The sequence below is a fragment of the Adelges cooleyi genome, unplaced genomic scaffold, assembly GCF_023614345.1.
Source record: "Adelges cooleyi isolate 19-005CV unplaced genomic scaffold, UGA_ACOO_1.1 ACOO_flye_CR_arks_rails_tigmint_CR_PRNA_257, whole genome shotgun sequence".
In the NCBI taxonomy this organism is placed as follows: domain Eukaryota; kingdom Metazoa; phylum Arthropoda; class Insecta; order Hemiptera; family Adelgidae; genus Adelges; species Adelges cooleyi.
Window position 1 is genome coordinate 12,884 of NW_026095923.1, and position 8,543 is coordinate 21,426.

Consider the following 8,543-nt stretch of genomic DNA (forward strand, 5'->3'; position numbering starts at 1 on the left):
TACACATCTGTGTTCTGGGGGTTGAAATATAATTTTTGGTGTTAAGTAAAAACAAGTTTATATGACAGTACCCCATCAAGAAGCATAATACTATGTATAGTATATTAAATCGGATGATTCGGTATCGCTTTTATAAAATTTGTCCTGGTTACATACTACCTGTTGTTTTCTTCAAACCGATAAAATTCGTACACGGGTAACCTTCATATATTATTAGTTAATAACACGAAAACATGTTATTATTTGAACAACGCAAGTGTACAATATTATTCTGCTCGTGTGTTACAACTTAGATTGTACTGAGGTCTTAGACTGGGAGGCCTCTGCCTCTCGAAATTTGCCTTGTTATTTAGCAGATAGCCTTCTAATCGAAAAACACGACTCAATAAATCATTGTAATGATACAAGAGCCGCTATTTATTTAAATAACAATTTTGTCCAACACTACCAAAGGGGCTATAGCCTGCCCCAGAATTTTTTTTAGCCGCCCTCTCTTGATAATACATGTATTTTCTATGATCATGCTAGATGTGCAACTGAAAAGGTTTTTTTTCTTTCATTTTCCCACATAAATAATACAACTAATGGCGAATAATAACCAACTAATAATTTAATTTCTATGTCGAGGTGGTATCTGCCTATTACAGACATATTCCGGATTGCGGCACGCTATACATTTTAAAAAAATTAACACTTATAGCATTAATAGTTTTAACTAAATATCATGAATCTTTTCATGTACAATACATTTGCAGGTATTTATTTCGCCATTTACGGTGTGGCTCAAGATCGATTGCTTGTTTGAAAAAGTATCAAATTTTACAGATTTTTAGCAAAATATTATTATAATTATGAAAAGTGAGCTAGAAAGGGATGCAAATGGTGTTTTTGTAAATTTTTCTGTTCTCCTGTCTAGACGTTCTTTATCGTTTAATCTATGCCACTGTATAGATTTTATTAAAACTTGTCTAATATATAACTTATAAACAGATAATGTATTTGTACAATTAAATAATTCCGCTGAAGGATGTGTTAACGGAAAGGAGTACGATACCTTTTTAAAAATATTTTTAGGCAGCGTGTATTGAAGCAATTTCTGTTCTATTTGTGCCACCCCAACAAGTTATACCATATAATAGAATTTAACTGCACAAAGCCATGTATACATTTCTTATTGTTGATTTTTAAATATTTAAATCTCCATGTAATGCATAGGAGGGACTGTTAAAAGATTAGTGTATAAAGCCAGCTTACAACGAACTTCAAATTATCATACCTTCAATCCGCATACAATGTATGAATTTAGAAAATCTACTCGCACACACGTTAAGTGATTAGGCATGAAATGACACAATAACAATATTTTCTATGTAGTATAGATAGTTAATAATCAAAATTCACTAAATGTTTATACTTGTAAATGTATTATATAAAATGAATTTAAATAGTTGTTTCATATATAACAATATACCAATAGACATTTTAAAATAAAAAAAATTAAAAGGATGAATCAGAAGTAAAAGCATGTAATGGTCATATTATATACAGGGTGATTTTTTTTATCTTGGGCCAGTCAATATCTCACTGAGTTTAATTAATACCTACTTGGATCTTTTTTTATTCATAGTGTTTTTATATAATGTGATCTCGATTTTCCACAAACTATTATGTTTCTACCTGACCCCCCAAACTAGTTTTTTTAATAGCATTTTTTGAAAATTAAATGGAAACGTTTTAAGTTTTTTAAATAAAGAATATTCTACTAAAAATGTTGACTAGTCGACAAATAAATTTGGATAACTATTTTTGAAGTTATTGAAGTTTCAAGTTTAGGGTAGGTGGAATAGTACTACACTGCACTTCCCCTCCTGTAATAACTTTTAAACTCTTATAACTTTAAAAATAATAATCCAAAACTGGTTATCAACCAGTCAACATTTTTAGTACATAATTCTCAGTTTAAAAATTTCATGAAATATATACGTTACCATTTAAGATTCAAAAATTCCTTTAAAAAAATCTAAGTTGGGAGGAGGATAAAAACAAAAAAAATTGTGAAAAACTGAGATATTGAGCGGCTTATGATAAAAAAATCACACTGTATAATAGGAGTATGTTTTTAATACATATTTTTTTTTGTAGCTAACAATATGCATAGCTTTTGTAGGTAGTTATTATTTGTTCCTGAACTTAGTACATGATAATAATACTTTTAAAAAACATACATACTAAAAAATACCTTAACATATGTAGGTTATTATAAATGTTGTTTACTCCTATATTATTATACACCGCAATAGCGTTACAAGAAAACATGACTAAACTTTTTGTAGATAATATTTATATTTTATTACTATCGAAAATTATACTTGTTCAAGTATTAAAAAGGTTCCAGGTTAAATCAAGAGCATAAAGATTATAGATAGTAAATAATCAAAATGTATTGTATATTTATATTTGTTATAATTTAAAAAGTTAAGCAATTATAATATTTTTATTATATTACTATCGACAATTGTACTAATTATAGTAAAAACATATAGTTAAATTAGACAAGGTAATAAATACAAATTTACTTATTCGACGAATATTGTTTTTATTAATATATGGTATAAGACATGATATAATTTATATGATAGAAAACAGAATATGTTTTTAGAATACATTGTTATTTGAAAAATCTAAAGGTTGAAACATAATAATTATGATAAATAAAGATGATGATTTTACAAAATACATGTATTAATAAGCATATGTATTTTCAAAATGTGAAACTGATCTTGGATACTGCAGCTTTGTTGGTAAATTGAACTACCGTTATTTAGCTAAAAAAACAAATATTGTGTAAAAACATGGTTTATTTATAGCTTACACATGGTTTTGAATTCAAATTAAGTTAGGCTTCTATATAAATGTATAAAGTACATTATTTTGGTCTTGGTCGTTAATGTGTTTTTAGTTTTTTTCTGACACTTTTTTTTAACATTTTATACAATTTTTCAGCTTTTTGAAAATATTTAAAAAACTCCTAGTATTATTGCAAAGCACAAAAACTGATATTTTCTTCCAACTTACGATCATTTGAAAAACAAATAATAAAAATGGATAATCATTTTCACTTTTGAAATTTATATAAGCTATAGCAGTTTAAAAAACTTACGGGGAACATGGTCCTTCGTGTCAAGAGCTGAAATATCGAAAAAAATTGCTTAAATATTTAATTTATCCCAATGCATTACATAGAAAGAAATAATTTTTTTTTTTGGATTATTATTTATAGTGTATTTAATTTTACTTTTGAAATTTATATAAGTTATAGCAGTCTCAAAAAAGACTTACTTTCAGGGACAAGGGGCGCAACTGGATTTGGAATAGCTGAAATATCGAAAAAAATTACTTAAATATTTAATTTATTCCAATGAATCATGTGGCTCATTGTTATAGGGCTAGTACACAGTTGTTTTAATATTTAATATATATATATATATATATTCGTTTTAAATGGATTGTTTTCATAGGTATTTTTCTACATTCATAAAATAAATATTTTTTTGCTTTCTTGCAGGATGTAACTGATATAAATTTTCATACAAATCTGAAGGTTATATAATAAATATAATATGTATGTAAAATAATATCAGCTTTCTGTAAAAATATTAATTTTTTTTCGCGTAACAGAAAGTCATTAAAATTGTGTTTATTGTCTAAAAAGTTGTATTTTTACAAATTATATTTTTCAAACAATTTTTCAATTAGACATACCGTTTTATAAAATAATATGTTTATGGACATAATAAACATACATTCAACAAACTTACGTCCCTTTTGAAATTTATATAAGTTATAGTAGTCTCAAAAACTTACTGGGTAAAGTGTTTCCAACATCAACAAGAGCTGAAATATCGAAAAAAATTACTTAAACATTTGATTTATCCCAATGCATCATGTGGCTCATTGTTATAGGGCTAGTACACAGTTGTTTTAATATTTATTCGTTTTGAAAGGATTTTTAACTAGATATTTTTCTACATTCAAAAAATAAATATTAATCTGGCAAAAAATGCTGATTAATTTTTTGGGTGACAAAAAGTCATTAAAATTTAGTTATTTATTTGAAAAGTTGTATTTTCACAAACTGCATTTTTGAAACAATTTTTCTACTATACATACAATTTTTTATAATAATATGTTTATGGACATAATAATCTTCATTAATTTATCAACAATGTTTAATAACAATTTATACTTATTTTTAGCTTTTCGAAAATAAATTGTAAAACTACTAGTATCTTTGTAAAGCACACAAAAACTGATATTATTATCCAACTTGCAGTCATTTGAATAACGAATAATAAAAATGGATAATCATTTTCACTTTTGAAATTTATATAAGCTATAGCAGTTTAAAAAACTTACGGGGAACATGGTCCTTCGTGTCAGGAGCTGAAATATCGAAAAAAATTGCTTAAATATTTAATTTATCCCAATGCATTACATAGAAGGAAATCATTTTTTTTTTTTGGATTATTATTTATAGTATCTTCGTATATCAAAATTAAGTTATTACAAATCAGATATTTACGTAAAATTATATCAGCTTTCTGAAAAAAATATTAATTTTTTTTTCGCGTAACAGAAAGTCATTAAAATTGATTATTATCTAAAAATGTTTCTACTATTTTAAACAGAAAGCTGAGGAAATTTTACATAGTGTGTACATAGTTTCAAATTGGAAACTCCATAAAAACTCTAAAAAAAAAATTTAAATGAGGTATAAAAAGGTAAATTATGCGATAAAATTTCATAAACAAGTCGAAAAAACTGGTAAAAACGACCACAGAATTCGAAATAATTTTGTTGGCTGAAGATACTATATGAAAAAAAAATATAAAAAATTATATTCTAAAAATGTTTTTTTTACCTATTGGAGCTGGAGCTGATACACCCGACATCATTATTAATAATATGGTGGCTACAATATAAATTATACTTTTAAAATTCATTTTATTGAAGAAGTTATTAAAATTAAACACCAAGAATCTAGAATACTTTACTAGAGCAACCGTACGTTTGATGCTTACATTATATAGAGAGATATGTTTGTCTTATTTTGTAGGCGAAGGGAGTGAACAATTTGTAATTATTTATGTATTGTTATTGTTTATGAGTTCATTGTTTGTTAAATACGTTTAGCAGAATTATGTTTTTTTTTTTGTTTTAGCATCTTATTTATTTAAGTTTTGCATCGAATAACATGAGTAATAATACTTTTTCCTCATCCTACCCTCCCCATCACGGGTGATGACATTTTTTTGTATGTTTAAGACCTTATAGTTGAAAATATCGTGCGCGTGTATTGTTCAAATAATAACATGTTTTAATATTAAGCTAAAAAAATTGTAGGATACTCATGTACAAATACACGATTTGTGCTGCACAAAATTCTAAAATGTTTGTCTTTATTTGTAGGCGAAGGGAGTGTAAATATTTAAATGGTTTATGTATTGCTATTGTGTATGAGTTCATTGTTTGTTAAACATGTTTGGCCGAATAAAGTACATTCCATGTTCTATTGTTACGAATGAAACGTGTAAACAACACACAATTGTTTTTGGTTCAAAAATCTAGTTTAATATAACGAAACTAGTTCTATACATTTTCTTATTGTTTTAGAATCTTATATTGATTTAAGGGTTGCGTCAAACTTGGTCTATACAAATATATATTTTTTTTGTGCCGTTGGATTTTTTACACCCAAAGACTGACTATACATTTTTGCAATTGTTTTTTAGCAAAAATCAGTTGTTTTCATATTTGGTTTTGTCGTTTGTGTATTTAAGTGTTTGAACCAATTTCCTGAAATTACTGTAGCAATGTAAAAAAATGAAAAATCTTTAAAGTTTAATACGTTTAACAATATTATATTTTACAAAAAAAATGTAATTTTGATTTTGATCGAAACCCAGTTTTCATTAAAATTATTTTTATATAGATATAATATTAACAAAAAAAACATACTAATACTATGTACCTATGCTACTTTACACCTTAAGTCATACAATTATAGTGCCTTTATATATTTAATCATTAATATTTTGTGCATTCAACTTACATTTTAAATTTGATTTCTATCTTATGTTTACACAAAAGCTATAGATTTATTTTCTTACATTGTAATATACAGTATTTTATAACTATTTGAATAGTTTTATATTTTTCATATCGAAAAAAAGTTGTTTTTCATAACATCTGTTGTTATGGAAATTAACGACCAAGAACTGAAGATATCATACATTTTCAAGTTTGTTAAAAAGTTTATACATTAAAAAAACTACTATTGTTTTTTTCGAAAACAACTTGTTTTTGAAAGTATTCCGTTAATTATTTGCGTACTTAAAATGTTTGAACTATTTATTTTCTTGCAATATAGAACCCTGATTTTACAATAATTATAGATGAAATCTTTAATTTAATTATCCAAGACTTATTAGTTATAATACCCAACCAATACATTTTCCTAAACAACTTGAATAAACAAAAAATATATCTATCAGATCTATTAAATATATATATCAGTGTTTAGATGTACTTCAAACACAAATAATATTGAACTATAGTATTTTAATATTATTTTTTCCATTATATTTAAGCTAGATACCTAATTAGTTTTATATAATAGTTTAACCCAGAACTTTTGGCCCAATAAAGTACCACTCAGCTAAGATATCTGATCTGATATGCTTTACATATAACAAAATTACATGCAGCCTCATGTTGAAACTATTAAATATAAAGTATTTATATTAATAAAATAATAAGTACCTATATTATTTTTTTGTTCAATGAAAATAAAAATTTTGACTTGTTTAATTTAAATGGGAGTTTTAAGTTTTTAAATTTTTATTTTATCATTTTCCATAATCTAAAGATTTATTAATAAGCCGTACAAAGTGTTAATATTCTAAGGAAATATTACAACTGGTATTCTTTGACGACCAATAAAATTCTGAAGATGACCAAAAAACTGTAAAATTATAACAATTTTATATTCGTTTTCTCATTAAGATTACCTTAATGAGACAACTAATAGAAATTTATTTTATGCCTGCTAATGTATAATATTAAGTTAAAAGTTCTCCAAAAGTATTATACTATGTTAAAAGTGGAAAAGTTACCACTATAAGTACTATAAGCACTCATTAAAATCGAGAAATACAAACTAAATAAAGAAAAACATTTAAACTTAAACAAAGGGCACCATAAACATTTTCAACAGTTAATAGAAGACTTCCTTATTAGCTACATCCTCTATCTCAAGGATCTTGAATAAACAAAAATTACAAACTAAATCTAATCTAAAATTGTATTTCAAATGCCAAATTTTCCTCTTCTCGAAGCTAAACTACCAGGAGACGTTTATCCAAATTGTTTGTTTAGATATTCGGATAGGTTTTTGTTGTTTCAAAAAAATTATCTTTAATTATTACTATAGTCTTTTTGTAGAGCTTCTTATTTTTACAAATTATTAGCTTATAAACAGTTACAAAAATGCATGCAGTTTTTGTTAGTTGTAAATAAAAGTTACTATAAAATGGAGAGATCGGTCGGTAAGAGACTCGTCAGGAATTCAAATCTTTATAAAATTTCAAATTCGGCGTATTGATGGAACAAGTTTGGGGTGAACTGAGATTTAAAATTCCAAGGGCAATAATCCTTTTAGTCTAAGTACATTTTAAGTTTTAGTACATTAGCAGAAAAATATCTTGCACGTGTATTGTTCAAATAATGACGTGTTTTCGTATTAAACTAGAAACATATGTATGTTACCCATGTACAAGTACACCGCATTGAAAAAAACAGATATGTGTAACGTTCTGATGACTAAGGCTCAACTAATTTTGATATTGCCAAATAAAACTCAATTAATAACATACCAAAGTTACGTTATGTCTATTTAAAGTTATATTGTTCCTGGACCGAAAAAGTTTATGTAGACCCAAAAAACCTAAGTTAACTTCAACTTGTTCTTAATAAATTTGTTTTCACAAGCTCAAACTCAAAATATTTAAATTTGTCTCATATATCTGTCTTGAGCCCAGAAAATTCCATTAACTATTTTTATCCATTATATTTATTTGGCACATTTTAAAAACTCAATGTATGAAAACTTAAGTATCTTTCCTGTCGCAAAGAAAGTAATTAAGTCTACCACCTTGAAAGGTCTAATAGTTTTAATAAACATTTTCTTCGCAATAGTTTGCACCTTTACTGCGCCTCAATAAGCTGTTTTTTTGTTCCCAATATTATGTATTATGTGTTATGTATTCCCAATATTATCGAATTGTGTTTTTTTGTTTTTGTATGTACTCATATACTAAAACGCCATAGAGATATTTTTTTTGAATACATTAGTAACAAAAATCCGTGTTGTTTAAATCCCTACATTTTTTTGACGTTGTACAAATATCTAAAAATGTAATACTTCTGTAGCAGCTAAAAAAAATATACTAGGTGTTATTGACTTGAGCTTAAAATTATAAGTT

General features: G+C 25.8%; 1 long non-coding RNA gene across 1 annotated transcript; it reads right to left on the reverse strand.

The window, feature by feature from the left end:
- Nucleotides 1–2,582: 2,582 nt before the first annotated feature.
- LOC126837594 (uncharacterized) lies at nucleotides 2,583–5,077 on the reverse strand. The gene is made up of 6 exons (XR_007685582.1): nucleotides 4,922–5,077; nucleotides 4,417–4,443; nucleotides 3,865–3,894; nucleotides 3,340–3,375; nucleotides 3,161–3,187; nucleotides 2,583–2,825 (listed from the first exon to the last, which is right to left on the reverse strand). It is a non-coding gene; the product is annotated as an uncharacterized LOC126837594 (long non-coding RNA).
- Between the last annotated feature and the right edge of the window lie 3,466 nt (nucleotides 5,078–8,543).